The sequence below is a fragment of the Lemur catta genome, chromosome 9 (genome assembly GCF_020740605.2).
Source record: "Lemur catta isolate mLemCat1 chromosome 9, mLemCat1.pri, whole genome shotgun sequence".
Taxonomy (NCBI): domain Eukaryota; kingdom Metazoa; phylum Chordata; class Mammalia; order Primates; family Lemuridae; genus Lemur; species Lemur catta.
In genome coordinates this window covers 83,898,369-83,907,695 of record NC_059136.1, presented here as the reverse complement: position 1 = coordinate 83,907,695, position 9,327 = coordinate 83,898,369, and the positions used below count along the sequence as shown (strand labels likewise).

General features: G+C 38.6%; 1 long non-coding RNA gene across 7 annotated transcripts in view; it reads right to left on the bottom strand.

Moving 5' to 3' along the window:
* Positions 1–996: 996 nt before the first annotated feature.
* The window catches only part of LOC123644698, a 67,402-nt gene continuing 59,071 nt past the window's right edge, over positions 997–9,327 (bottom strand). For 4 of the 7 annotated variants that reach the window (XR_006737225.1, XR_006737224.1, XR_006737223.1 and 1 more), the window contains 4 exons: positions 6,910–7,108; positions 5,672–5,864; positions 4,790–5,037; positions 997–1,239 (listed from right to left, as the gene is read on the bottom strand). This is a non-coding gene — a long non-coding RNA (uncharacterized LOC123644698). The remainder of the gene's footprint in view (positions 1,240–4,789; positions 5,038–5,671; positions 5,865–6,909; positions 7,109–9,327) is intronic. The other 3 variants (XR_006737227.1, XR_006737228.1, XR_006737226.1) reach the window with 3 other exon arrangements.

Here is a 9,327-nt window from a genome sequence, read left to right as displayed (position 1 = left end):
AGTCCTCCTGCCTTGGTCTTCCAAAGTGCTAGGATTACAGGCCTGAGCCGCTCACAGTACCTGGTCCTGGGATACATTTAAATAAAGTTCTTCCCAAAGACAGGAAGATGAATTGAATAATCTATTGAAGCCCCCTATAGTCTTAAACTTCCAAAATCTGCTCAGTGTTTATTTATCCTAAACCACTATTTCATATAAAGTTTTCAGGCCTTTTGTGTTATAATCACATCAAATAAAACTGTATGTTTTGTCCATAGTCTTGGTACTTCATATAATAGCTTTTAATTCCAGAACTTTATTTTTACTTTTAGAACTAAGTTTTAATTTTCTTTTGTGTTTACACTAGCTTAATAGTATTTGTATTATAAAGCAATATTAAAGACCGGTTACTATTAGTATCAATACTAAGCTAAAAATTTTTGAATCTCTTCCAACTTTTTTTTTCCACTAGGATGACAGTTTGTGTTGTAGCAGTTATTAATATATCTGGTTAGGAACAAACACATAGCAAAATCACTGTCACTACAATTCTCACATTGTCCGTATTTGTTGATTCTCTAGGAAAATAGTCTATTTTGCATCTCCATGCAGGCAGTGTGGAGTAGGGGAAAGAACAAACATACATTCCAGAATTGTTGGCCAGCAGTCAGTACGGACACCAACTAACCAGATAGTTTGTTCAAGTTACCCTCTTTCACAGTATGGTTGTGTGAATGAAATAAAATGACATAAAGTGCTTAACATAATTCCTGACACATAGTAGCATTTAATATAGGCTAATTTTCACTGATACATTGTCTTTCCCTTTTTTCAGGATAATTTCATTTCCCTGTCAACTTCTTGGAAAATAACCCTTATCCTTGTCTATTTGTGTATCAGAAGTATTTTTAGGAAATTCAATTTTTAAGTCTTCTTAGCTCAAAATTTCATCTAATAGCAGCAAGTTGCTAACTTCATAAGTATTAGAAATTTCCAGACTGTCAGCCATCCCCATCTTGGAATACTGGTTACACAGCATTAGCAGATCTTTTTTTTATTTTAGCACTTTAGCAAAATAGGTAGCAGCAATAGAAGGATCCACCAGTCTCAAAATATTGATGGCGACTCATGCTGCTCCTGCTCCGAAGGTCTATCCATCTCTGGGATCCAGCAGATGGAGCCATCAGCGCTGACAGATGTAGTAAGAATTCTGAGTCGGCCGTGAACTTGGCTGGGCCTTGAAAGATGAGCATGATTCTGCTAAATGGGGTTGGTAAAGAAGAACAGGCAGGGTGAATGCTAAGATGTTCAGAAATTACAAAAAAACAAGGACTTGCTGGAGCAATGCTACATTGCCTATTGTATTATGTTCTCTTTTGTAAGGGACTCTGCATCAATATTTACTAATAATGGGCATATCGACAAAAAAGCATGTTAACAGGTTAAACCAAAAGAAGAGCAGACAGCAGGATGATATCAGGAATTAGCAAAGTACTGTGGAGGTCACAGACAAAATATATTGGAGCACAAACGCCTCTTCAACCTCTGCTAAATGCTTCAGCCATAAAAGTGGAAAGCTGTAGTTTAGTTTAGAAAATTATTTCAGTTCTAGATTCTGGTTGAAGAGCTCATAAAAACTTCTCGTTGGAGATTAATAGCACCATGATGTCTTTGGCTTTAAAGTGCTTTTGTAAAAATAAAACTCTAGAACCTGGGTGAGTGTATTTAAGTTGCATGAAGGTGAGAAATGCTCTTCAATGTTATACTCATTAATACAGATGCATTTCACTGTGAACATTTCTCATATATGAATATCCTAATTTACCAAAAAAAAAAAAAACCCCACATTGAGTAAGCACAAGTAATTCTTTTCTGAAAATTAGACAGGATTTTTAAAATTGTAATCTGTGTAATACTGTGATCACTTATACTAATTATAATAGATACCCACACATCCATCAGATGAGTTAGAGCTCTTCCCTGATAATGGTGACATTGGCCATCTGCCTTAGGAAGGTGGCATTATGTAGTGGAAAGGACACAGGAGACTTATTTCCAGGCTCAGGTCCTCAACTGAGGAGAGTCACCTTGGAGAAAGCCCTACATGCTGTGAGACTGTTTTGTCATGTGTTGAATTAGAAAGTTGGACCAAATCAGATTTAAGGTCCCTTCCAGTTCTAAAAATACATAGAAGAAAGTGATAAAATGTTCAGGAATTCCAAATGAGAAGAGAGGATTGGTAAATACTTCCTAAAGAGAGTAGAATTGGAAATGGACATTAAAGAATACAGGCTTGAAATCAAACATGTTGGGTTTGTGTTCCAAGGGAGCAATTCCATGCACTGTAAGTCTGTAGGTATGAAAGTTGAGATGTGCAGAGTCTTTAGGGGAACAGCAAGTGGCCCAGTTTGGCTAGAACAGGAAGAATATGTAAAGAACAGGTGTAGGCATGCAGAATGGGACCACAGAGTTAATTTATTCAGCAAATATTTATCAAGCACTTGTTAGGTGTTAGGTGCTTAAGCGTAGGATACTGTGGTGGGCACGACAGGCAGGTCTCTCAGGGGAACTTACAGGCTACGGGGGAAGAGAGACTATTTAACAGTTGAGGGGGACAAATAGCAAGAACATCTAATTAAGCCTAGAGGTGGACAATCTTTGCAGAAGTTCTGTTTAAGCTGAAACCTAAAGGTTGAATACCTGTCAGCCAGTCCCTGCTTAGAAAGCTGTTCTAAGCAGTGAAGTATCAGTCTTACCCAACTCTTTGTACCTAAATTTTGTTAACCACATAATTATGCACCTGGTGTCCGGTAGTCAATAAAAATGAGTCACTGGCCCTCCGAGCATTGAAACTGGCAGGCAAAAGAAGTATATTTACCACCCTGGTTTAGGAGATATTATACCCGATATAGCATGGTGTCTTTTTATTTTTAAACACACAAAAATTATATACTTATGGTTTTAAAAGTATCACAAACAGTATTTGTGAAAGTCAACACAAGGAACGTCAACAATAAATTTTTAATTCAAGCTTAGCCAAATTTCAATAAAATGAGTTCATTTTTTAAACTACTATATGGAACGTATGTGGTAAAGCAGCAGCCTCTGATGGATTATGTGTTCAGTGCTTGATGAGAGCCCAGAGGTAGGAGGCCATAAATTTTAAGTTGTGAGTTTCTTTAGCAAGATTTATCAGTTAAGGGTATAATGACAAAAGTCTGATGTTCAGATTCATCTAAGGCTAAAGTTTTATAGGAAAAGCAGAACTGGCTGGCAACTATAAGGAGTCCAGTCTAAATAGACAAAGAGGAAAGGCCAGAGCGTTGCTGATAGAGTGGGAGAGAAGGGAGATGTCCAGGAATGGACAGTTTCAGTAGGAGTGAAGAGTGAGTCGTCAGAGAGGGGAACAAGAAATAAATAGAGAAGGTAGCCAGGAGTGGGATGCTGAAATTTAAAGTGTCAGAAAGGGGACAGTTCTGGGGGATGGCAACATTTAGGGTGCCCATGAGAGTGGGGGGCTGAAAGAAATGGAAGAAAGCAAGTGCCTGCGAGGTTGTGATGCTGGCTGTATCCTCAGGGGGACAGTTAGGTCATCCAGGATGATGTGGGAATAGGGGCAGGGCCAAAGCTTTAAGCCACATGGGAGAATTTTCAAAGAATCTGGGTCAGTTGCTTCCAACTGGGAGCCAAAAGGGAAGTAAGTAAATCCCAGCAACAGGGAGGAGGCAAGAATCAGATGTAATAATCCGGCTAAAAGCCTGTGGCGGGGGAAGAAGGAGGATCTGTTTAGAAGTGACAGTGGAGAGCGTGAGGAACACAGGCACCTGTCTGCAGGACGAAGATGTACAGAGGGGAGGGAAGGTGAGGCAGCATCCTGAGGAAGGGCTGCATTATACGCAAGGAAGGGTCTTCTGAGTGTGGGGTGAAGGGCTTGAAGGCGGAAGGTGGGCATGGTGGAAGGAAATGGCTAGGAGCTCGAAAGAACACAGATGGGTTTGGGAACCTGGGGACTCGAATGAGACTACAGAAGTGGAAGGAAGGACAGCAAAGGCTTGGGTTGATGACAGCGGTCAGGTGTGGCGGGGAGGAAGGTCTTGGTGTTAATTAGTTGATTTTAAAACTCGTGCTAGAACTTGGTTGTAAAGATGTTCCTCTGTTGATGCAGACAGGAGTACTTAGTTATGCCTGAAGCCAGACAATCATCTCTGCCCTGTGGCCAACTTTCTGTCTTAACAAATGAGCTACCTTTGTGGAAAGGTAGGCACAGGCGGGCAGAAGACACAGTGACTCACTCAGAGGTCTTCTGTGGAGACACAAGTTTGTGAACAAAGAAGTGGCACCTTATTTAAGAATTACTAAGTGGGGTCAGTGTGGGTGTTCACTGGCTCCGTTGGAGTTAATGGGTTTGTCCAGGCTAGGATTCAGGGTCAGCCTCCGTTTTCAACAGGCAGCTGGAGCTGAAGCTAAATGTACCAGGTGGTGGTGAAGGCGGAGCTTGGGGAGTGTGGACAGAGAAGATGCATCTTCCTACAATTTGTTGCATACACAGAGCACTAGATTCTGCCCAGGCTTGGAAAGCCATAATACTGGAATCAGGCCCCTGTTGCTTTGGGCAAGAATTCCTAAAACATTTCCGAGTCTAGTGCCCATTGATGGCATGACTGGGTGGGATTAAGGCAGCAGGACAAAGAGGGACGGGAACCGATATGATCATGGCTACATTCACATTGAGAACTCAAGCCACTTACGCCAAGTCCTGTAAAGATTAGTTCTTAAACAGTTTATGAATGTCAGCAACAAAAGATTGTACCTGCTAAAAGGAGGCCAATTCCTCCCCCGCTCTGGAAAGCAAAACCTGGGCTGAACACATTCCACCTGCTCTTCATATTTACTGAGATGGTGTCTGAAGAGGCTGGCGGTGAACAGCCAAAGGCGGGGCCATGTCCTGAATCAGATGAAGACACATGTTTTCAACGTATAAATCAGCAGGGCCGACAAGACACGTATCCTTGAAGCATCCTTAGTGTTCAGTTTTCCTCAGCATGGAATCCTTCAAGACTACAGCAAACCAAAGAAATGTCTTGCTGAATTCAAGAGAAGAGAAGAAAGGGAAACCTGGAAAAATCTTAGGTCACAATTGACCTTTTAAACCTAACAAAAGATGAATGTGTTATATAAAGGCTAAATAATAATGATGCAAATAGCAGCCAAATGTTACTCTCTATGGGACAACGGCATCATGACATTAATAATACACATAGACTAAGATCATAGGTCAGGTTTTCTTTGTGGGGAGTGATTTTTCCTTGGCTTTCATAATGCAAGAAAATGAATCTGTAATTCTGTTTTGCAATGGTAGTTTTTTCTCCTGAATTATTTAGTTATTTGATGCTGTAATATATTCAGGTATTATTTAAACAGCACTTTAAGTAAAAGTTAGGTGAAAAAAAATGTGATTGTAAAGCTCCAATATTTGATATCTCAATAAAGTTATTTTCCCGATTTTGGGGAATATTTATAGCTTTTTAATTTCAATTCAAATTACAGCTGTATGAAGCTTATTTTTTGAAAAAAGTAATAAAAGTATGTATGGTACTTTATTTTTTTCTTTTTTAAAGTAATATCTGAAAGAGGAAGGGCTCAAGGAAAACCACTTAAGGAGATATCATCATTGCCCAGTATGGTTTCTTACTCGTAAATTAGGTGACACGTCTCCCCTCTGCTTCTCCTGCCTTTAGGATGGGCTCTCACGTGGACAACAAGAGGAGCTCAGAAATGACATGAGGCTCTGGGTCAGAAAGGGTCCTTGGCTATCAAATATGGTGGTTGTCTGCTCTCAAAACTTTCAATTTTATCCAAAAGAATCATGGTAACCAAAGTCTGACCTGTTTAAAACATTTCCATGGAAAAGTCTTAAATATACTTTACATGTATAAAGTTATATCTACTTTATCTCTTATAGAAATTCTTTTTTATATTTAATGTATAGACTTCCTTCCCCTTGTTACCAATCATTTTAACCTAATCCTTCCAGATGCAACTAAAGCTCATTTCCTCTACTTTGGATATTGGTAAGCAAAGAGAACACCTGACAATATTTCCTTCCTAGGCTATGCAACTTTTAGTTGTTATTAGTTATTTAGGGATGTGAGTGAGAACTCAAATGAGAAATTTAGCAAACATAGAATATTATTGTGTAAACCTCAGTTTGTCTCTGATGTTTTACTCAGTCTCCATTTTTACAGCATCAGTTAACTCAGGAACTTAATAATGAAAATCAATTCTAATTTCTACCAACTCAAGGCAAGGTTGACGTGTAATGGTCCATTGAGGCTAGTATTTTGACGACACTTGTTCAAATGTAGTTGATTTTATCAACCATTGTGATAGCAGACATAAAACTTTATATCATACGTTTTCCTTTTCCTTCTGCCTTTTTACAGCACTGTTTATTTTGAAGTCTTCAGGGATCTCAGACATCTGTTGTTCAGGTCCCACAGCTGGGGTTGCATTAAGGTTGATGCACTTTTTAGAACCAAACAATTTTTTTCTAAACCCTGGTTTTTATCCAAGAATTATTTTCTCCATGAAACAGTAATCATGAGATACTTTTTCCAATAAAAATCCTACAGTAATATATCAGGGGCTTTGCCACAGTTTAGTACCACAGAGGGAGGTCATTTAAACCAATGACGCTCCATGTTGCCTTGACCTCCTTTCTGAAGCAATGAGTCTAGCTATTATAAAACATCTTTCCACGTGTGGACTTAAAAATAATTATACAGACAAATAAAGATGCCAGATTGGTTAAGGGCATGGGTTTTGCATTCAGAAAGTTTGAAGCTTTGCTCTTTCATTTACTAAACTGCCTAATCTTAACTTCCCTCTTCTTGAGAAATGGAGGAATATTGGGTACTCAATGGTACTTACAAGGAACAAATGACATAAAGTGTATGAAACAGCCAGTCCAGCAGCACAGCGAACATTAAACAGATGGTAATTCTTTATGTCAATTATATTAGTTTGTAGTTGCAATCTTTACTTTTTTTTCTTTTTTACTTTCATTTATAAAAATAGCTCCATGTAGTAAAAACTTCAGCAATAAAAACAGGGTAGGAAAAGTTACTCTCTGAAATGAAAAATCCAAGGAATAAAATATTTATATGATTATACATTTTATTATGTATTATAATAATTATAGTATAATATATATTATGAAATTACATGAATGGGCTTATATATTTTATTATATATTTATACATAGTTATATATTTCATTTTACTTACAGGAATGTATTAGTATTTAACTCATTTCCAAGTGATTTCTTGTAAGTCAAATGACATCAGATAATTAAAACTTCCAATTCATAATACAAATGTTACAACACTAAAATTTCCTGGATACAGAATATTGCAATGAAGTTAGAATCATCTGTGACCAAGTTTACACAAATTGTAGGTAGATGGATGTCCAATACAGTAATGAAGTTTTGTAGAACAATTGGAAATACTATCATTTACCACAATAATAATTTTCCCATGATAATAGGTGCTTCCTACAGTGAAGTAAATTCAAGAGATCAGGAAGAAACTTGTATTAGCTATAAAGGCAGAACATCCTTGGTGGCTTCTGCAAAGTTTTCCCACAATCCCATACCAGTCTATCTTTCTGAAGTATCTGGGAGCTCTGCTAGGGAATGCTGGATGCCGAACCAGGAAAAGCAGAATCTGCAATCAAATCCAAGGGGTGAGATGCAAGCCAAAGGAGACACAAAGTCTAGTGATGGTTAGCAACTGAGTACCAGGAATGTGGCAATGAGCAAAGTCAGTTTGAACCCAGCAAATTCAAGGTCATTTGCTACAAGAGGTAAAACTTTTATTGGACATTAATGGTGTGTAGGCATGCTGCTCTGTTTTAAAAATAGACACTAAAGAATTTTTTTTTTTAGTCCCAATTGGAATGCACACATAAAATAAGTTTTGAGCAGGAGAACATCAGATGAGAGCGTCAGAAATATTCATCTGGCAATAAGGTATAGGCTTAATGTAAGGCAAAGCTTTATTAGTTAGAAGCAATAACGTAAAAGTGAAGGAGTGAAAGCCTGACTTGGAGAAATAAACATAAAAATGCAAAAGAAGGGAAAATAAAGAAGCAAAATTGGAATAAATTGGCAACTGGTTGGATACAAGGGCTTTCTGATTAATCTATTTTTTTCATAATTCTTAAAGACACATTCAATAATTTTGGAATATACTACAGGACACCTTAGGTCTTTTACACACTTCGCCTAACTGTTCTCCTTCCTGTTTGGGGCCAAAAGCCAAGATTCCCAATTTTATGGTATTGCACTATGAGCAGGTGCTGAGTATGCCCCATGCACAAATATCAAATGCCATGAGCAGAGAAATCTGGAGAGAAGAAGAATCAACACAATACACAGTTTGATATTAACTCAGCAAAGCATGCATAATGTTGACTTTTTTTCCCCTTTCCCTCGCTACTGCATTTTTAGTTTTGCAACTCTCTGTCTTATCATTTGGGGTACCTGAAGGTGAGGGCCAGCTTTCAGCCTTTGCAACATTCCTATTATCAACCTTTATTAGAGTGGGCTCTGATCGCCACAGCGCTGGCCCCTGAGCCCCACAGTCATGCGGTGTCTAATTGATTTCAGCAGTAGCTGCCCAATACTGTAACACACCAAGTGACGCTTTTGTCAATTTCCAATGTTGTGAGCAATAAGACTATCTTAGTTTTATTTTCTTATCATTGCCATCTTCCCCCCCACCATGGCTTTTTCCCTTTTAGTAGACTTTTGCTCCCATTTAAACTCCAAAAGATTTCTCTGCTCCATCAGCTCCATGCCCCCACATTTTCTAACTTCTATAATCTTTTACTACACTCGGGTATAACCATTTCCCACCTCATTTACAACAGTTTATTAAACACCATTTGGTTTTGGACTTGAAGTGCTGATTTAAATCAATAAAAAACATTTCCTGCTTCATAGAGAAGTGGAATCTAAATTCCAGGAGTAGGTAGTTTAGGAAGCTGGCTGTCTCCCAGCGAAGGGATCCAGGCAGGAGACCAGAGGCAGCTGCCGGCAGTTGTATTGGTACTTCCTTTGATGGTCATGTTGTTTGCAGATGGTGCCTTGATAGATGTGCATCCACTGTAGTGGTGAGAATGTTGTGGGCACTGAACCAAAAGGAAGTTTTCATTGCCCTCGTTTCTGAAGTGACAAGAAAATATTTTCTGTGTCTCAGAATAATGCTTCAGGTCCCCTGAGACTAACTGGAGAATGCAACTCTGGTCATTTTAGATTTTCACTCTTATGATGTGTAACCAGAG